This window comes from Lissotriton helveticus, chromosome 1_1 (genome assembly GCF_964261635.1).
Source record: "Lissotriton helveticus chromosome 1_1, aLisHel1.1, whole genome shotgun sequence".
Taxonomy (NCBI): Eukaryota; Metazoa; Chordata; class Amphibia; order Caudata; family Salamandridae; genus Lissotriton; species Lissotriton helveticus.
Genome location: NC_136057.1, coordinates 1,929,440,104 through 1,929,462,783, shown reverse-complemented (window position 1 = coordinate 1,929,462,783; position 22,680 = coordinate 1,929,440,104).

The following is a 22,680-nucleotide window of genomic DNA, read 5'->3' as shown; positions in this document are numbered from 1 at the left end:
CAACTGGCAGCCCTGTTGTATTTCTCTTCTTTAGTTTCTCCACCCATATCCTCCTTCCCCCTGGGAGATCGTAACAGTTTAATGCATAGTAAAATCATCATTATTTGCGTACTTTCAGAGGGATTTGGGAAAGGTCCTTGCCTAAGTGGAACCGCCTGGATTTCAGGTGAGTAGCTATCTTGACATGGGGGGAGGACTAGCATCAAGAGTTATTGACACTGGTGCTACCTGTTCTACTGTAAGAACTGTGGAAGTCACAAACCTAACCCTGTCAGGAAAACATGTCCCAGTTGAAGGCATAGCCAACAAGCTGATAGTGAATCCTGTTTCAGTTACTGTCCCTGTGAAGATAGTTCCCCTTGAAGAGGATCATCAGTTTTTAATATGTGATTCGACCCCGGTAGAAGTATTGAGCAGGGATCTTTTATGTAAGTTGAATTGTGTGATCTATTTTACACGGTATAATGTTGACCTTCAAACACCCAATGAGGATATAAACTTTAAATTGAGCACCCAAAAGTCAGTCGTTGGGCTGTTCCCAGATTTGACAAAAGAAGCCTTACCCCCTGACTTAAAGGACTCCATGAAGGAGGAAGTCTGGGATTATACTGGCAAAGAAATTAGCCTGATCAATTATGTTGAGCTTGTGAGGATAACAATACAATTGAATACAGAGTATTCATGAATGCCCCAGTATAACCTCTCACCAAAGGTGGTAGCTGGAAATATTCCTTATTTGGGTCCATGTTAGAACAAGGCATCTTAAAGTCGATCCTAGCAAGTCCCTGGAACTCCCCAATCAAGAACCAAACAAGAAATGGCTAGTTGTGCAGTACCTGCATAATATCTAACTATGAACAATAAACTCCACTAGCGGAGATTTGTTAACTACGCATAACATTGAAAACACAGTATTGTTTACGCATTACATTGAAAATACGGAATTCATGCAAAAACTCTGACTCTGCCACGTAGCGGTAGCAGAGTTAGCTACTGCACCCACAACCCCTTGATAAAACAACTTTACCTTTACATGCTAAAAAGCATATAACCAATTCACAAAAGTGATCTTTGAAAAATATCAGGCAATGAGAAAGGTGATGATTTTGGGATCCCCCCTAACCTAGGGGAGGACCAAGCAGATGCATTGAACACAAAGAGCATATCATGCTGAACGATTTGGTGGTGGTCCCATCCTCCTAGGACCACCACAAGCAAAGCTATGGGCAAAAATACAATGCCAACCAAAGGCCCGGCAAAGCATTATGGGGCGAGATTCTAGAGTGCACTGAATATTATAGTTTTAGCTCTCAGCTGAGCCGGGAGAGCCTGCCTCTTGGGGAATGTTTTGATATTGGATACTTTAATATTCACTGCACTCTAGTTCCACAATAGAGTTCTCGCATGGTGCCGAGGTCTGCACGGGTATACAGAAAACCCCTCAATCTTCAATCAGATATCTTGAAAGACAATCTGGAGACCATGCAGTTGCCTTGCAACTCAGTTCTAGATCAGTGTAGAGACGACCTATTTATGGCATCAACAGCACAAAAAGCAAGCAGGCAAGACACTGTTGCCCTGTTGAATCAGCTGGCTGAAAATGGACATAAAGTGTCCATGACTAAATTGCAGTACTGTCAGAAAGAAGTCCTGTGTCTAGGACACCACATTGAGAAAGTAGCAAGAAAGGTGTCTCAAGAGAGAATCTCTGCCATGTTGAAATGAACCTTAGCAAGGTGCAGAGAGAATTCAGGATGTTTATAAGAATGCTAGGCTACTGTTGTCAGTGGATTTCTTATTTTTCCCTGCTGGCAAAGCCTATTCAGAGACTTACATAGGAAGAAAGTCTCTGCCACACCCTGCCTCTAGGAATGCCTGACTATGATAAATAATTTGCCCTGTATTGCAGAGAAAGTTATAGGTGCTCCTTCACTGTACTCACCCAAAATCGTAGGAATTTCAAGCATCCTATTGTATACTTCTCAGCCACTCTTGATCCAGTAGCAGAGACATTGCTGGGTTGCCTAAAGGTGGTAGCCACAGTTGGTGTCAACATTTAGCAAAGTGACGGAATCATCATGGCATACCCCCTTAGAGTCATGGTTGTACACTCTGTGGACATTTTGCTCACCTTCACTCCACCCCAACACATACCCAACAGCAGACTCACACATTATAAGCAAGTTATCCTTGCTGCGGAGAACATCACGCGGAGGTGCTCCTGTCTCAAACCTGCTATATTGTTGCCATTTCCTGTTACTGATGAAAACGACAATGGGGTTGTTCTTGATTGTCTTAATGTTACCGAATTGTCTACCATGACAAGACCTGTTATTAGAGATGTCCCTCTAGAAGACCCTGATTATATGTTGTTTACGTATGTTCTTGCTTAAGAGATGAAAGAGGGATTTTGAAAGTAGCCTATGCCCTTTGCTCCTTAGAAGCAGTAGTGGAAGGTTCCTATTTGAGCAATATAACCTCTGCACACATGGCTGAACTGATCGGTCTTACTAGAGCTTACTGTGTCTCTGACAATGTAAGGGTCACCATCTATACCGATAGTCAATACAGGTTCGTCATGGTCCACGATTTTGGGCAGTTGTGATCCCTGAGGGGGTCTCATGACCTTGTTTGGCTTTCCTTTTTTGAACTGGGAAAACAACATAGTGGTGGTCTCAGGGGTACCTACGGAAGCGCCGACAGCCGACAGTCCCCCCGCCGTCGCTCCAGCCACCTGCGACCGCAGTGCGGGGGACTACAGTTCCCGAGGTGCGTAGCGGCAGGAGCCGCCACCGGCATCTCCCGCCCCGAGGAGGGGGCATAAAGCCCTGCACTGCTCGCGTCGCGGGACGCGAGCGGGACGCCGGACTAAGCCCGGACAAAGGGCGGTCAGTCTTAGACAGTCCGAGACAGGACGCGACTGGACTGGGCCAAATCCACTGCCCGGAAAATATCGTGAGTTGTACTACTTTGCACCTTGTTACATTTTGAAAACTGTTGCATCATTGTGGCGTATTTGAGCTTTATGCTTACTTTGGGACTGCTATCTATCCTTGAGCACTATATTACTAAGTTGCAAGCAGTCTTACATATTAGAATAGGCTGTTATGTCTAAGCAAAAGACTCCCACTGTACCTAATAACACCATGGACAATTATCTAGTACAGGTTGTTGCGAAAATTAATAGTGAGAGAAGGTGTTCATTGGGCCTGAGCCTCTCACCTATTACCACCTTGCCTGATCCTATTCGAGTAGATTTACTGGACCCGGATACTAGTAATGATGCTTCTGTGTTAGACCAGACCAATAATGACTTTCTCATACAGAATGTATTGGCAACTGTTGTGTCCGAAAAGGTAGATGAGGATGACTCAGATACAGCAGAGGAAAAATTCCCGCCCCCAGTGCCCGTGCTTGCACCTAGAGTCACCAGAGGGTGCAATAAGGGTCAACCTAAATGCGGTGGGCTACGCTCGAGCAGAAAAAGACCAGCCTCACCGCAAAAAAAATGTGATATGGGGGTGGGAATACATCTGAAGTAATATCTGTACTTGACCAAGAGCTTGAATTGTTGCCAACCCAGCTATCTAATATTGTAGGGGGTGACATTAACACCACTTTTGAACCTCTAGGACAAGAAGACCAGATTTTGGCCTCAGAGGAGGATAGCAAATGGGGAGTTCCCCAGCTTGAACTGGCCGTGGTCAAGAGATGGTCTGCTGTGGCCATCCAAATCAAGAGTCTATGCCTAGCAAGGGGACTTAGAGCAGCAAACGGGCGTACTCCATCAGATTGTCAAGGGAGTAACACATTTGATAATGGAAGGTCAACTAGCCGAATAGACTACTTCCTGGTGGATATCAGGGATTGGCATAGGCTGCAAGATATGATTGTAAAAAGTAGAATTGAAAGTGATCACAATCCTCTTTGCATGGATTTCCAAATTAATTTAGGGTCGAAAGAATCAAGTCTGAGGGGTGACAAGGTGACCTTAGATATAGTTTCCTCAAACAATCAGCGCCATGTAAAATGGGGTAGATTGGTAGAAGATTCAGAGAAGATTGAGGATCTTAAGAGAGTAGTGGCCGAAGAAGTAAACAATCTGAAATTACATAGTAACAAACCAAATTTCTCTGAAATTATGGCGGAGGCTCACATTAATTTTTTTACTAGGCTTCAAGGGTTCTTTCTGAAAACAATAAAACAAAACAAGGTTACGAAAAAGTTACCTAAGCTTGGGTGGTATGACCAATCCTGTAGAACAGCACGTCAGAATCTTGGTACTGAACTCAGGTCTAGGAATATCATAAGAGTGAGGGAGGCCAGGGATATATATAGAAAAGCCCAAAAAAAAGCTAAGAAACAGTGGGACGAGGATCATTGGCGTGACTTGAAATCTGCTTGTGCCGCTAAAGATCAAAAGCAATTCTGGGCAATTGTTAAGTGGGACAGAGGAGGGACAGCAGAATCCCCACAAAATAATGTTGCTAGAAACCTGTGGATAGATTTCTTCAAGCCTCAGTATGCCTGTAACTTAGCTGCAGATTGCTATATCTTACCCCCCAAGGTCTTCTACAGCCGCCAAGTATTTACCATAAAAGATGTCAGTATTGCATTGGACTGTGTGACAGGGGGAAGAGCGCCAGGTATGGATGGCATTCCTGCCGATCTGTTTTTAAGTGATCGGGAATCATGGTGTCAGTATTTTATATGGCTAGCCAACTCTGTGGCCCAGGGTGCACCCATTCCGAATTCCTGGAAGGGTGCGGAAATAATTCCAGTTTTTAAAAAGGGTGACAAATCGCTACCCAGTAACTATAGACCCATCAGTCTTATAGATTCAGCTCAAAAACTGATGGGTCGACTAGTGCAGAATAAGCTCCAATCCTGGATAGTTGAAAAAGATATTTTGTCTCCATATCAAGCTGGTTTTCGCCCCCTGACAAGCTCAATTGACCAGGTTTTTTACTTTATAGCCCTCTATTGGAGGAATGTGACTTTGATCAATGGCCCTCTTTACACCGTATTTGTTGATTTAAAATCAGCTTTTGATTTAGTTCCACGGCCAAAACTCTGGAGTGTGCTTGCTGAAGCTGGTATAAGTCCAGAACTGCTAACACTGCTTGTCCGCTTGCATGAAAATAACTATGCTAGAATCAGGTGGGGGGCTCAGGGTGAAGTGACTGATCCCTTCCCTGTAGAATGTGGGGTCAGACAGGGGTGCGTCTTGGCCCCCACATTGTTTTCCATATACATTAATGGTATTGTGGACTACCTAAGAAGGTCACCCACCGATGCACCAGTACTAGCAGGGGCTTGTGTGCGAGTCCTCATGTTTGCGGACGACACGCTGATGGTATCACGAACTCCTAGTGGGCTTCAGAAGGCAGTTAATGCATTTGGTGAGTTTTGTGAGAGCCGTGGTTTAGAGTTGAACACTTCTAAGACCAAGTTTATGTGTATGAACCAACGGAAGACATTCAAAGGCTCAATTACTTTTAATGGTACCCCATTAGAGCAGGTAGAGGCCTTTACATATCTAGGAATATCCCTTCAGGGTAATATGAGATGGAAAAATCATATCGATATGGCAATTCTAAAATTCCAAAGTTAGCGGGTGTAGTAGCGCTCAACCATAGAGCCTCACTGACTAAACCAATCACCCCTGCTTTAGAAATTTATAACATGAAGGTGATAAGTGCCTCACTGTATGGATCGGAACTATGGGGATTCTCTAATCTGAAGGACCTGTCATTGGCAGAGAATAGGTTCCTGCGGCGCCTAGTGGGGGCACCACAAAGCACTCCCACTGTTCCTCTGTTGCTTGATCTTGGCAGGAAAAGTATTGAGGACTTAGCTCGCCTACTCCCTCTGTTATATTGGAGATGGATAATGACAACCCCGGAATTAGCTCACTATGCTGCCGCACTAGCGGATATTATCAATGCTGACCGCTTTCATACCATCTTGTGGCTTAAAGAACTACGGAGTCTATTATCTAAGCTGGATCTAGACCATCTATGGGCTAATACCAATGCATCATGTTTTCCATCGAAGATTATCTTGAAGAAAATGTATTGGGCCATGGTTCGGTCATCTGCTTTTTGTACTGGATCCAACTCCAAATTAACCCGACGATTTCTTGATATCAAAACAGTACCATCTTGTGAACTCTATTGGGACATTATCGAAAAAACGCTCGACAGAAAACTGTATTTTCAATTCAGATTTGGAACTCTTCCCCTAAACGCATTTACACAAAATTGGTCTGCCAACCGGGATGAGAAATTCCATTATTGCAAAGATCTAGCTGAGAATGTTTCTCACTTACTGTTTGTTTGCCCTCTTTATGACTGCCCACGTCGTAAATGGATAAAACCAGTGTGTCATAATTTAGGAACACGCAGGCATATAGAGGCGCTTAGAATACTGGAAACAGATTGCACACCCTACTTTGCGATTGCTGTTGCAAAATTCTTAGGATGGGCTTGGTCTATTCGCACCCGCACTTTACAACTATCTGATGCAGCTTAATGAATTATTGTCACCATGGTTTTTATGTACGATTAATTTTTATAATAATTCTTGATGGAATATTTTATATTGAGTATTGGAAGTGACAGCAAAAAGTGTTTAATGTGTGTCTTAAATATGAATTTTAGGTTTAGTATTTATTGTGTAGCGTTAGGATGTAAATTGCTTTTATGACTTGCTGTCGAATAAAGCTTTGAAATTTGATTTGCTTTCCCATCAGTAATGGAAAATATGTAATGGATTTAATGAGGCTCTGTAAATGCCTGCTGAAGTGGCAGTGGTGAAGTGTGCAGCACACAGGATCAGATAATATTTTGTGCCAGCTGACAATCGTTATGTGGATGAAATAGCCAGAAACTGCACTTTTTTATTTTCAAAGGAATCTATTTGACTGAATCATCAGAAAATTACACTTCCATGAACCTCTTGCTGACTGTTGCTGAGCCATAAGAGATAAATGGATTTCAGGAGGATGTGCCAGAAAATGAACAGGAAAGGTAGATCAGGGCAGGATGTTTGAAAAATGAGCACGAGTTATGGATTTCAGCAGATAGGAGACCTGCCTTGCCTGAATCCATTTTGACTCCCATGGCTGTACATTTTCATGGTGCTACACACATAGGCAGAGATGTCATAATCCATCTTTTTATTATCTATTGCTTTAATCCCTGGTGTTATTGCAGTGGTGCTGTGTTACAAACGTGCCACATGTCAACAGTTAAATATAGGAAGGGTAACAGCAGTTCTCACAACCTATATAGGAAGATAAGGAGGTCCTTTCAATCGCATGGATGTCGATTTTGTAGAGATGCCAGTGTGTAATGGGCTCCACTATATTCTAGTAGGGGTTTTACCAGACGGGTGGAGGCATACCCCAGTAGGAGAAATGAAGTCAAGCTCTTGGTGAGTGAATTGATCCCACATTTTTGTATACCAGTTTTTCGTGAATCAGACCATGGTAGTCACTTCAAGAATGAGATGTGTGCAGCTTTATATTGACCAACAATGTAGCAGGCTCATCAGTACAACTTGACCTCAACGTCTACAGGGAAAAAAACAAGATCCTGAAGACTAACATGGCCAGCACAGCTGCAGTCATTCTGGCAGGCGCTGCACTGGAAAAGGTTGAGGCCTTCACCTACATGCGAAGTGTCATAGACAAGCAGGGCAGCACAGACTGCGATGTCCATGCAAGAATCAGCAAAGCAAGGGCTACCTTCATTCAGCAAAAGAAGATCTGGAGCTGCAAGGACCTAATGTAGCAAATCAAGATCAGGCTTTTTAACACAAACGTAAAATTGGTCCTTCTTTATAGAGCAGAAAATTGGAAAACAATGACCACCACCAACAAAGTCCAGACCTTAATTAACACCTGTCTGAGAAATATCCTCCAAATCCATTACCGAAACACCATCCGAAATAATGACCTAAGGCAGCAGACTTGCCTACTCCCTGCCCATGAAGAATTCATAAAAAGATGCTGGGGCTTGATAAGTCTCACCCTTCATAAGACTGTGTCAAACACCATCAGGCAAGCACTGAACTCACACATTCAAGGCAAAAGGAAAAGAGAAAGGCCAAAAAACCCTTGGTGCCGAGGCCTCGTGGCTGACTGCTAGGAGATGAGAGAAAAGCCCAGGAGAGAGAGATCCGGAGAGTCCTAGTTTATAGCCTATACCCCGGAAGGGGTAGTAGGCATAAGTATAACTTTATAAGCAGATCAAAGGTTGCATTATAAATACAGACCTGAGACTGTAGGCATAGTGGAACAGATAAATAGCATTCTGAATCCCGTCTTGCTAAAGTGTGTGCATTGACATCTTTTAAGTAGCCTGATTTTTTTCCGTTGGTGATGATGAGTCCGAGAATCAATCCTGATCAGTGGACAGGATTTTTTCCACATGAAATTCTCATGGGCAGAGCCATAAGACGTCCCATTTTACCTGCAAATGCACATGTAAATATTAAGAATGATATGGTTCTTGACTACTGCAAAGGCTTGGCTGATGTGATGCCTTCTGCCTCTCACCAGGTTGAGTTGGCGACTCCACTTCCAAAGCAAGCACAGTGCCACATCCTCAGTCCTGGTGACCAGGTTCTGGTGATGATAGCTATAAAGCCAAGGTACCCCCTGATTATTGAAGGTCCAAGAGGAGGAGGAAAAAAGGGAATACAATCTGAAACAACCTCTTGTCTTGTGATGAAACATGTGAGGAAACTGTGCCTGGATCCCCGATGACATGGCCCCTACGAAGTGTTTTTGGTCAGAAGAACTGCTGTTAAAGGTGAAGGCCTAATAAACTGTATTTATGCCTTGCACTCCAGGAAAGTGAGACAATCTAATGAAGAAGTGGCGTCATTCACCAACACAGAATCAAACTCCAGTGCAACCTGAGAGCTCAGAGGGAGAATAGGAGTGTACACAACTGTCTCAAAGCAAAATCGAGACAAGACCCATCAAAAAGGACATCAACACCAAATAGTGTAGAGTAATTCTTCCGGTTTTGTGCCTTGGTGAAGAACTTCATTATGAGAATACTGTTGGAGTTGTAATTTGGGCTTTTGCCCTTTTTAACATTCTAGCCCTGAAGAAGTCTGCGGTTGACTCCACATAAAGACGAAACACGTTTTGGCTAGAAGTTGTGTTAATTCGTATCTTAAAGAAAATAAAGAAGAACTTTGTGACAACCATTGATGTGGACATTTCCTATTAATATGGACGTTAATTGCTCAGGATATTGACCTTTTGTGTGTATTATATGTGTGGACTGCTGTCTGCATACATGGTAATGGTGGATGGCCATTACTTATATCCTTGAGCATTCTTATTTAGTCATTGTTACTGTACGTAACTCAGCACAAACTTTCTTCCCAACCATCTTTAGTTTGTATTGCCAAATCGAGACAAGTGTAGAGCATGTGGTAAACGAGCCATGAGCAGCCACAGTAAACCAAGCTGAAGAAGCTGTAAGCGCAGATTTAGAGCCCGAAGAAGTGATAAGCAGTTTATATGGAAGGTGTCAAAAAGTGAAAAATGGCCAAGGAAGGGTGAGAGTTACTGTGTCTGAAGAATGCGTCCCAGACACCATCATGAACAGACAGAGGGAAGTGAGCAAAATGAAAATGACTGTGAACAGTCAGTAATAAAGAAGAATAGGTGCCTGGTGGAAGGTACTAACTGCCAGAATGGGCATACTTTGCAGAGAGTGAAGTTGACTTGAGCACACACAAGACTGAGAATTGACAAACTGTTTTAGGAAAACTTCCATGGTTAAAGCAGCAACAACAGAATGTACTGATTTTTGAGTTTTGACTGATCTGAATTAACTGACTTTTTACAGGAGATTTAACATTCATATTGAACTTTGTTTTGACCTTTAGAACCGAGGCTCTAATCGAAGAGGGGAGTTGTCATTTTAGATGAAGCAAACATAGGGTTAGTGATTGTCTTTGAACCAACAGAACTTGATATTCATTGTGAATGCATCAACAGTTTTGCGAATTTGCACAAATAGAAGCAACCCAAAGAATTGTTCATTTTATGTTATTTTTGAGTTTTTCTTTCTGATTCAAGAGAAACATTGCTGATCTTTTCACTAAATCAGTGTGGAGCAATAGAGGTTACAGTATCAATAATCTCTATTATCTTTATGATCTGCTTATTAATAAGTATGAGGTCTCTGGTAGACCAAGTTAGCCCTAAATCCAAACCTAACTTTACTCACATAGAGGTGGAGAGTAGATTTAATCAGAAGTCTTTACATAGAAATAGTTCTGAGAGACATTTCTCTTCAATCAGTTACACAAGAGTCTGGCCTCTCATCACATTCTGTTTACCTATGACTTGCCTTGCAGTGTAAGTCTTTTTGTATATTATTTTTCAAATTATGATTTAGTTCTTTCTGAGGGTCCCATATAAAAACATTTACATCCTCACCTAATGCTAGATATATAGACACTGTGTGACATTTCTTTAGGTCCCAAGTCAAGCTTGACACTGTCTGAGCCGATAGACATAATTTGAATGGTTAACTGAGTAATATTGAAAATAATTTCATTAACAATCTGGAGGATTGAAGGGAAGAATTAGCATTAAAAGCTAAGAATGGAAAGGATAAATGTAAGGGTGTGTGGAGAAAGGAAGAAGAGAAATATAAATTAACTGGAATACAACAACAATAGAGTCTGGATTGTGGGCAGTAAGGGAAACTATGTTTCACGAAGAGAAAGGAAATGATTTGGAATTCTCAGATGATGGATTGGAGTGAATGTCCACATTGTTTTGAGGTTTAAGGAGCGGTAGATCAGATATTTTGGTAAAAGGATCTTGTTATTCCTGTAGCTTATTATGCGTATAAAAAGAATGCCTATTTTCAGCTTCCCATAAATGGGGTTGCAAGCTGGATTGGGAGCCATAAAGGAAACTATGTTTCACTAGGAGAAAGGAAAAGATTTGGAATTTTCAGATGATGGATTGGCATGAATGCCCACAATGAGTTGAGGTTTTAGGAGAGGTAGATCAGATATTTTGGTAAAAGGATCTGGTTATTCCTGTAGCTTATTATGTATGTGGAAAGAATGCATATTTTCAGCTTCCCGTACATGGAATTAGGAGATACTATTAAGCTCCAGTGTTCCCCAATATGAAGCACGTAAATGATGTTGGTGACCAGGAAACTAGGTTTCATGGGAGAGCTAAGTTTATTGCTTCACAAATAGTAGGTGATATTTTGGGGCTATAAATCCTTCTTTAAATGGTCCGAAGATTAGAAAGCTGTTACATTGGTTGACAGACTTGTGACTATACCACTGGTACACTTTTAGCAATTGAAATAGATTTAGTAGACATTAGGGCAATGGTTTTGCAAAACAGGCTTGCTTTAGACATATTGCTTGTGAAGGAACGTGGAGTTTGTAAAATGCTACGCCTCCAGCAATGCTGCACAAATGTATCAGCTAAGAGCAGAGTGATCAACAAGTTTGTAAAGAATATCAGTGTTTTTTAAAAGATTTAGGACGCAACTAGGAAAGGATTTCCTGCTTAGGTTGCTAGCTTAACAGGATTGGTAGTGGGCTTTTACGTGCTTGATTATTCCATTTTGTGTGATCTGTTTGTTTTTAATGGTGAAGGGATTCAAACTGATGAAGGTAAAGCAGGGATTAGAGGGCAAAGGAAGAGAGAAATCAACATAGAGCAAGGAAATAAAGAGAAATCGAGAGTACTTAGAATTGGAGGCGAAACAATGTCACATTTACAATTGAGGGAACAGTAGGAACCCAAACATAAGTAGCAAAAGTCAACAGGTATCCTGAACAGTCATATAGGGAACTTGTGAATAATTTGTGTGATGGCTCTGCAAGCCATCTGAGGGGGAATTTGTGACATGTTGTCACTATGTTTCATTTTTGTTGAACGCACATCACATATAAACTTTGCTTGCTCACATTTGAGTGCAATTTTATACTTAGGTTTACCACAATGAGTGATTTTCTCATAAAACAGTTAACCATATTTAGAGTGTGTTCACATTAAGTTAGCCATTGTCACTGTAGGGCTGAATTTAAAAGTCCCTATGTTAAATGAAATGTTACTTTTCTACTTGCTGTGCATAACCTTTTCTCATTTTAGAAAGGCCAGTTTCAACATTGTGCTCATTAAAACTGTACTTGTATTGTTAAATTCTTTGCAAAGCTCATTGAATGTATCTTTTAATGAGCTAGACAGTAAACCTTAACACCTACATGTGGGATGGATTAGTGGAGATGAATCCTCCCTTGTGCGATATCTATGAAGGCCACAACGCTGAGAATCTTCCACTGTATTATTCATGGGTGTTTAGTTTTGATTGGTCCCCTCTCTGTGGGAGCAATAAGGAGTGTCTAAATCTCCAAATGCTATATTTATTTGTTCATCACTATGTTAGATAGTTATACTTTGCCCCTGACTGACTTTGAATGCAGATGCCCCTTTGCCTCTCTTGAGTTCCTATGCCTATTTTGTTTCTGCTCATAGAGTTAACCTCAAGCACATTTCTTCTCTGCCTGATTTGAACCTTCATTCGTTTCTGACTTAGAGGCTGTACTTGCTGACACCTTCCGCTAAAACTTCCTTAACCTTACGTCTGAAATTTTAGCATGGCAATAGGGAGTTTACTTTGAGGGGAACAGAATAGTTCATGATTTGCCTACAGTAATCTTTAAATAATTTGGCTTTGAATTTGCTATTTTGACTTGTTTGGATTATATTGACTTATACTGTAAACCAGATGAATATTGATTTCTGACTAATTTGACAGATTTGAGCCTATAACCTTGATAATCTGCTAATAAACCTTCATGGTTTGCATATATAGTAATCTCTGTCATTCTTGTAGGGAAAAATGTTTTTCACGGTATTTGAGATGATGTTCATTTATTGATGTTAAACCAAGACAGAGATCCATCCGCTTGGGTACAGCTGGAATTCAAAATTTGCACCAAGTGCAAACTTTGTCCTTTTGATATTGTGGTATTTTTATAGCATATTTGCAGTACCTTTAACAATCATGTCTAGCTAATATGCAGCAATTGTAAATATTTAAAATTTTCAATTATTTAGTTGGATTTGTCCAAAGCCACTCTGTTAGTTAAGCCTCACCTTTTGTTAAATAGGCCACATAAAGGAATCCTAGTCACTTGTCTTTGGCCACACCTGTTTTAGAGAACCCAGCTCCGCTTCCTCAATTTAGGGCCAGAATGTGCTGTATGGCCAACAGGCTGCGCATTCTGAGGGATTTTGTGTCACTGAAAGTACAGTTATTTCCATACAAGTATTTGTGGAGAGTCATTAAATGTTTTCTTTCACAGCTTACTTTATTCTCTTTGTCCGCTCTTATAAATTCTGTACTGTTTGGTCCTCTCATTCTTACTTTGGTGTAACATTCTGATTGACCTCAATATTCTAGTAATAGCTACTACTTTATTAGTCAGGACCATGTTTACAAGCTATTCGCTGGAATTTAACATAGATGTTTAACAATAATTAATAAGCACATTCAAAAGGAAATACATTGGTTTAAGATTACAGAACAAGATTTTTCAAAAGGCAGCAGTGAACGATAATATATATTATGCTCAGCGAAAAGTCTTGATAGAGATTTATGGAACAATAAGAAAGAGTATTTACATTCACTCTTACTGCATGACTTTGATGCATGTTGCAATCTTTTCCTTGTGATTAAAATGCTTCCAGGAGCACACTAGGGGCCATATTTATGGCCAAGTCATGCAGTGCTGTGCAACAAGTCACATTACAGCACTGCACTGCGTAACAGGGAAAGGGCAGGAATGCACCGTATTTGTCAGATTGGTGCATTCCAGCATTTCCCCCTGCACTGGAGCCATTTTGGCTGCTTAGAGCCAAAGCAGGCAATCTTGCACCATGGTGCAAGGGTGCCTGCGTTGTAAGGAGGATGGTTTTTGTGCACAAAGGGGCACCTTTCTGCACAACAACAATCTCCTGAGGCTTTTTTCTCTTTCGATGTGTGCTGCAGAAAAAACAAGGAGAAATAAAGATAGTTCACCTTCTTACGCCTCATCTGGGGAGGTGTAGGTTTTTGACGCATTCCCAGGCCTACCACTTCTAGTAAATCTGGGAATGAGTCAAAATGCGTGGATGTAGCGTAGGAACACCCACGCAATGCCGATGGAAACACCTCCCTGGAGCAGAGTAATGCAATGCGGCAATTTCTGCTGAGTTGCACTACTGGAGATTTATGAATTCACTCAGGGCCACACAAGGTGGCCTTGCGTGGTTTCATGAATCTCATTTTTAAGTTGCAGCACTCTTTCACCACGATGCATGGTGCAAAAGCTACGCACAGGGGCTTGTATATATATATACCTAGGTGTTTTTCTAGGCACATATTGATAACCTGTGATAAAAATATACCTGTCTTATGTCTACCAAAAGGGTAAATATATTGATATTCTAGTCCCTAGTTCCTGACAACATTCAGAGCTCATGCATATATGCCTTAAATAAGCTACAGTGAACCGAATTCTATAGCTTTCTCTTGCAAGTTTAATATCATGTTTTGAGCTTCCTACCCAACAGACTAGTCAGTGTGCTTTCCTTTCCTGTATGAGCTTTACGTGTTTCGTATTTGCAGTGCTTCACAGTTTGCGGTGCACGAGGTTGCCTCATCTGTTCAGGTTGAGGCATCTCTTGGCTTTAGGGTACAAAAAAGTGAATTTTTCACAAACTTTTTCTTTTTAATCTTTATTTTTGTATTTAATATTGTGATTTCTAATTCCAAAACAATATCTTTAAAGCCTTGAAAAAGCTCACTACACAATACAATTTTCTAAAAAAAAGAAAGAAATGACCTCGACAATCATTAAAATGCACTATGACTATATTTAATCCTCCCCTACACAAGTTTTAAAAGACTTTTCCTAGTGTGCCACATGGTGTTTAAAAACTGTGATACCGCGAACACAATTTAAGGTTTGGTATCGTATTTTAAAACTCTAAAGGCCTCGGCACAGCGGGTAAACCCTAGATTTTTACATAATTGAGTTACCCAGTGTTTGCGGGGTAGCACGTATGCCGGGCAGAAAAATAGGACATGCAGCTCAGTTTCAACCGTTAATTTACAACTAGGGCACATACTCTAATACTCTAATTCTCCGGAGCCCATGAGCTAATGTACTCTCGAGAGGTAAATTCCCCCATCTAAATTGTGCATACAGTTTCCTCGCCATAGGTGGCTGGATTGCATCCAGAAAGGGTTCCTTTAGGTACATCTCTTTTACTTGTAAAAACTCCCTAGTCAACCTGCCCTCTTTAGTGCTCTCCTGTAGTAACAGCAAATTGGATTGCCTGAGCTGTTTCACGAGATCCGCCCTGGAAATTGTGGGACAAAGTAACTCAGGAGATAACCAAAGATCTGGTCTCCCAATCCTATTGGCAAGACTTCTAATATGAGCCAACCATGGGGTTTTGCTGTAATTGAGTATGGGGAGGAGCTATTTCAGCTCTTCTTTAAACACACTCAGCTCTGGAGTTACCCATAACCTCCGCCAAAATGTCAAGGGCCTGAGGGCGATCTCTTGATCGATTGGCCTCATACCCAAGTCTGTGCGGGAGGGAACCAGTGGGGTGCTGCGTGGTAGACCTATGAGCTGTCTCATGAAATTATTTTCTAGCTTCATAAGTTCTGTGGTAGAACTATGCCCCCAAAGCTTTGCCCCACACAAGGTGGCCCCTCTTGCTTGTGCCTTGTATATATCCACCACAGGGGCAGCTAGCTTGAAAGTAGATGATCTGAGCATTTTCATTATCCCCCCTGATGTCTGGGTGAGCCTAATCCGTGCTGTAGTGATCTGGGGGCCCCACCCGAATTGTTCGGACAATGTTATGCTCAGGTAGTCAAATGTCCTTACTTTATCAAGGAGAATGCCATTTAGGGAGGGGTTTGGACGCGAGCTCTTTGGAGGGTTAAAGACCATAAATTTGGTCTTGGATACATTTATCTCCAGACCTCTCATATTACAAAACTGGGCAAACCCATCTAGGTTGTGATGTATGCCTGGTGGTGACTTAGATAATACCAAAGTATCGTCTGCGAACATCAATGCAGGTATTTTCACAGTGGCCAGTTTCGGTGCATCCGTATCTTTAATATTGTTTAGGAAAGCAATGAGCCCATTGATGTAAAGGCAGAATAATGTGGGGGCTAGGACACAACCCTGTCTAACCCCCTTTTTGACAGGGAAGCGCGAGGATAGTTCCCCAAATTTGCCACATCTAACCTGTGCGTAATTATCTGCGTATAGCCTCACCAGCACATTAAGAAGGTATGGTGGACACCCAAGCTCGTCAAGCACCTCCCACAGCTTCTTTCTTGGCACGAGATCGAAGGCGGACTTCAGATCAACAAATATGAGATAGAGGCTGCCACCCTCCATCTTCACCGTTTTCCAGAAGAGTAGCTGTAGTCTAAATATCTGGTCCACGGTGGACATATTTGATCTGAAGCCGGCCTGATAGGGGCTCAGAATTCCCTGCTCCTCCATCCACTCCTGTATGCGGAACAATAAGACCCTGCCCATCAGCTTTTGGGTGTTATCAATTAAGCTGAATGGTTTATGATTGGTGGGTAGGAGAGGGCAATCCTTTTTCAATATGGGTACTATTTCCGCACCCTTCCAAGTGTCTGGGGGGTTCATGTCCTTCAGGATTGCATTAAATAAGGCACTCCGGTATGGGGCCCAAACAGTGCGTTCTTCCCGAAAGAGATCCCGCGGGAGTTTGTCAAGACCCGATGCTTTATTGGGGAGTAAGCTGGTTAAAGCATTTCAAACCTCCATCATCGTGATGTCCCCACCTCCCTCCTGGCAAAGCTCCAAGTTGTTACTCAAATTCTCTGGGCTTGGGTTGTCTTCCGCTTCACAATCATACATGGCCCCAAAATGTGACTCCCAAACTTCGGGCGCTATGTTGGGCTCTATAGCTGCACGTCCCCCATCCTCGCCAGAGCTAACTAGGGTCCTAAACAGTTTGAAATCGTTAGCCTTAAGGGCTGTCCCCAAAGCCTCCCACCTTTCTTTTTCCCAATCTTTCTTTTCCTGGTCCAAGGTTTTCCTGTGCTTTATTCTGGCTGACTTAATGATTAGCCTATTTTTGGCTTTCAACGCATTTACAAGCTCTTGTTTTGCTTTACGGCATTTGCTGTTATACCAAGAGCATTTGGGTCGAGCTGTTTCCCTCATCAAAATTTCCGGGTAGAACACATCTGTCAGGGTTGCTACTAGATCTTCATGAACTATTCTATCCTTGTCTCTATCCTCTTCAAATGACACCACCTGTCCTAACACTCTCATTCTGTCTATTATAGGTATTGCCAGCTGGAACACTTTTGCCAATTTGGGAAGAGATTCCGGATACGATTCCATCTGATTTTCCTCCGGTTATTAGTGGTTACTAGACCATCAATGATGGTCACCGGGTTTGGGCTGGTGGCAGATACACCCAGATTCCCCAGCTTCAATGTTACAATCAGAGCATTATGGTCACTGTCCTGCCGCTGTTGTACCTTGAAGTCTAGGACTTTCTCCCAAGTTCTTGTTTCCACCATAGTATAATCAATGAACGATGGGTGGTCATCACGATTAAATGTGGATTTGCCCGGGAGGTCAGACTAATGCATAGATTCATCAACCGAAATTGCGATCGCAATAGCTGCGAAACAGCAATTGCGATCGCAATTTCAGCACCCGTAATTTATGAACCCAAAAACCATCAAATTGCGAATACTCAAACATAAATTTGCAGAATCAAGGTGGAATCCCCCTTGCGAATCTGTAACAGCGAATATCCACATTTTCTGCGAATTATTTTGCGAATTCGCAAATAAATCGCAAATGCAATGCATCAAAAATCGAAAATTGTGAAAAACACCAAAATCGCAAATTGCGAGTCGCAATTTAAGGAGAAGTCAAACTAGGTGGTAACCATGAAGTACAATTATGAAAAGAAAAAAAAACTCAAAGAAGAAACAGGTGCGGGGTAAATCAAACACACTTAAGGAGACACAGTACCAGCATGAGGACATTCACAATGCCAGCTCTCTACATCGTGGCAAGGCGGCTGAGGCTCCAGGCTGCAGCCCGGAACCGACGCAGGATCCAGGAGCGCATCTTCCGGCTGCGGGTCACACTTCTGGGTCAGACTGAAGAGGAGATCTACTCCAAATACAGGCTGAATGGGGCAATGATAACTAAGCTCATCAGAGACCTTGACCCCCTGATGCAGCACCCAACAAGGAGGACCAATGCCATGCTCACCCATGTCCAGGTCCTGTGCTTCCTGTACCTCCTGGCCTCCAGAAGCTTCCAGGGGATAGTTGCATATGCAGGGGGGATGTAGCAGAGTACACTGTCATGCTGCCTACGGAGTTTCCTGGACGCCATGCTGAGCCGGTTACACCACTACATAACCTTCCCAACAACCCAACAGGACTTAACCCAAACAAAACTAGACTTCTATAACACCGCCCAATTCCCCCATGTAATTGGCTGCATTGACTGTACCCATATCCACATCTGTCCACCCGCTGAGACAGAATACATGTACCGAAACCGCAAATCATACCACTCACTCAACATCCAGATGGTCTGCAATGCGAAGACCATCATCACTGATATTGTGACCCAATACCTGGGGAGCACGAATGATTCTTTCATCTTCAGGCGCAGCGGCATACACACCCGCTTGGCCAGGGGTGACTTTGGCGAAGGACATCTCCTAGGTAAGTACACATGCCCACATACAGTATTTCAAGACCATGTAGCTGCGCATAAGAGGCACTGACCCTCTGCTCATATCCTTCAGGTGACAGCGCCTACGGCCTCCGTGAGTACCTCCTCACCCATACCTCAACCCTGCTACACCACAGGAACGGCGTTACAATGCTGCGCACATTCACTCAAGAAATGTAATTGAGCCGACATTTGGGATGTTAAAGAGCCAATTCCGCATCCTACACAAGACTGGTGGGGACCTCAAATACCAGCCTGAGGTCTGCTGCCACATCGTGGTCGTGTGTGCCATACTCCACAATATTAACACCAAGCAGAGGATACCTGTGGAGATCTCTGATAGTGAGTCGGAGGGGGACAACCGGCCACCTGCACATGTACATCATGCACGCGGGGAGAATCCTGCAGAAGGACACAGGTGCCGCAACAACATCACACTGAACTATTTCTAGTGCACCCATACCCCTCACACAACACTGCGCTCATGCATGCCACATGAAATAATGACATGAGGAAGATTTCTGTTCAAAATAAATGCTTATTCTTATGTTGAACAAGATCTATAACTTTTTTGATTTTTCAAACAACATAACTACTGTATTGCGTCAAACAGCCTCTTGTATGCAGAGCAGGCGTGCTTGGTACATCAGCATGGCACTGATGGTAATGTTCAGTCATTCACTGGCGCCTCCTGCCGGACGCACCCTGTCGCCTCTCCAACTCCACATTGGGAGTCCCCGGATGTGATGCTGCACTGGGCCTGGTACTGCGGCGCCTTTCTGGTACCACCGGCACAGACAGGCTGCCCAGGCTTTATGTGCTCTCACTGGCATCATCACCCCCCCCTTGCATGGCCATGGCCACACACCTGTTGGTTTTGAACTGCGGGGGTGACCTGCTCCAGGGCCCTTGCTACATCTTGGCAACATTGCACCATTTGTATTTGCATTGCCAGTGACCGGTGCGACAGTTGGGATGTTGCGTTCCCTATCAGGTGGTTCGACCGGGTATATGCCGATAGCCGGGTCAGCAGATGGCGGTGGCGTCGGCGGGTGATGTCCTGCTGCGCCACCATCAGTTGGCTGTTCTTCTTCACTGCAGCCGTTAACTCCTGCACAATTTCAGTAAGCTGATTTACATTGCGTGCAGTCTTGTACAGCTGCAGCTGCATGGCTGCCATGTGCTTTGCCTCCTTGCGGTGCACAGCTAGCATCCGGGCTTCGATTCCTAGCCCTAGATCTTGGGCCTGTTGCTCCCTGTCCGCTCGTGTGGCCACGTTGCGCTGCTGCCTCAACCGCCGCTTGCCTGCGACCGCACAGTGGCTGTGCGGCGTGTCTGCCTCCTGGGTGGTGGTGCGGCCTGTTCCACTGCCATGCGTGATGCCTGGGGTGGTTGCACTCCTCCTATGGCTGCAGGGGTGGCCCTGTCCATTTGGGAAGTTGGCGGTACTGGTGCAGGTGCAGGTGTATGTGACGGTCCAGGTTGTGGGGCTGGATGGCTCTCTCCCTCCGTCTCCTCTGGAGTCTCTTCGATATGGAGTGCCTCGCTATCTGAGGTCTCTGCATCTGCAGCACCTGTGATGTGAATGGGTGCATGATTAATTATATGAATCTTGCACAAGGGATGTTGCAACATGCATGCAGGCTTGCATTCCCTGACTGGCTTTAGGGATATGTTTCACTTTACAGTTCTGGCTGTGTGTGGCTATCAGGGAACATTGTCACACTACAGGTCCCACAATGCAATAGGGTGTTTCTGATGTACAGGGACTGCATTACTGGGGTTATCAAATGGCTAGCTCTGGGGGCATGGGCATTGTTAGGGGACAGGGTCGCAGTTGCATGGCTCTTACCTTGTGATTGTTGTGTGGGTCGGGAGGTGTCCAGCTGAGTGACCCCCACGCAGGGTGCAGGGTTGATGGTGTCCTCAACCAAGTCCTCGAGTGGTGTGTTGGTGGCAACTGTGGTGTCTCCTCCTCCCATGGCCAGTCTCTCCCCCAGCCTCTCTGCTATGGGCTCCTTGGCATGGCCTCTGAGGTCATACCACCTCTTCTTAAGGTCATCGACTGACCGCTGGGTCACTCCTACGGCGTTTACCTTCGCCCTGATGCGCAGCCAAATGCGCTTTTTGTCTTTGTCAGCCTCGGGCACCTTCCTGGATAGCTTCCTAAAAAGCTTGTCATGGTCCCTACTGACTCCCTCAATCAAGTACTCCAGCTCCTGTGATTTTTCTTTTCCTGCCAGTTTCACTGGATCCTGCTGCATCCTGGGACATTGTGGGTTAAATGTATGTTCTGTTGTGGAGTTGCAGGGTGTGTCTCAGTGCTGTGCCTCCTCCTCTCTCCAGCTCTGTGTTCCAAATGAGTAAGGAAACTGCCTACTTCCTGGTTGTGATGTCATCATTGTGCTCAAATGCGACTTCCCGTTTTTGCGATCTCGCAATTTGCGAGATCGCTATTTGCGAGATCGCTATTTGCGATTTCGCTAATTGCGAAATCGCAATTTCGGGTTCGGAAAGTTGACGATTCTGTGAGTTTGTAGCGATTTTTGTAAAATCGCAATCGGCGATTGCGGCCGATTGCGAATCGCATTTATTGGGCACATTTTTGATGCATCCCATTCTGCGAATTCCAATTTGCGATTCAGTATTTTTCGCAAATTGGAATTCGCATAATGGGTGCTTGATGCATCTGGGGGTTAGTCCTCCCTTTGCATGCCCTTAATGAATTGGACAGCGTAAATGAATAAATTTGTATGGCTAAAGGTGACCAGACTTTGATTGGGTGATCTGTGGTTCAGGGATTGACCAATAGAGATCTTCTTCTGAGGCGTCTTCCTGAAAATTGTCAATTTAGGGTTCGAATTAACAATTAAAGTCACCTCCCATAATTAACAAAATTGCCGGATCCAAGGTTGGGAGATAGTGGCTAAGGTGGTCTATAGTGTCAGATTCTAGTCTATTGACTACGGTCTAGAATAGACATTGATTAGGGCAATTTTCGTCTTGTTAGGGTATGACAGCAAGACACATTGAATGTTGTTGTTGGGAGTTGTCATGTGCTCTGCCTTGCACCCAAGATGTGTGCCCACCCAAATTGTGAGACCACCCGACGGGCGCCCTCTCCCGCCCTTTGTGGCCAGGATATTAAATAGGGCAAATCCTACCCTGTGATGTTCTTCGCAGGCCCAGGTTTCTTGGAATAAGCAGATGTCTTGATTATCCACAAAGGACCCCCATTCTGGACATGGTAATTTGTTTTTCAGACCTAATAAATTCCAAGAAAGAATTCGTAGCTCCCTGTTCCCCAATCCTGCCCCTGTTGGAGCCTCCCTGTAGGACGAATGAGGAGGGGGATATACAGCCTGGTGGATCCTATCTGGTCTTCCAGATGCTACACTACATCCACCCATGTCAGTGCGACCCAAATGGCGATCAAGAGAGATAAGTACAGCCTCCCCACTTAGGTGGCTGTCCACTACTTGAGTGTCATGCCCATGATCCAATACCCGACCGCTAGTTCTGTTCATACTGCTCTCAGAGCGGCCTTCTTCCATGTAAAGATCGAGTGGCTGTTTCTTTCGAGTGTCGCCAATGAGAGGACTGACCCCTAGTCAGTTAACCTCCTCGAGATTTTCATATCTATTACTTACTGGGATATTGTACCGAAGGGTGCCTGCATGGGTTGCTCCACCTTCCTTCCATGAGGGGACCAGGGCCCACAGTGAGGAGTGACGAAAATGCACTACCTCTCTGATCAAAGCTAGGTTGGGGATAGAAATAATCCAACACACAAAGGCTTATTCCTGTGGGTATGTGATAGTCTGCGTTAGTAGTGGATAGCAG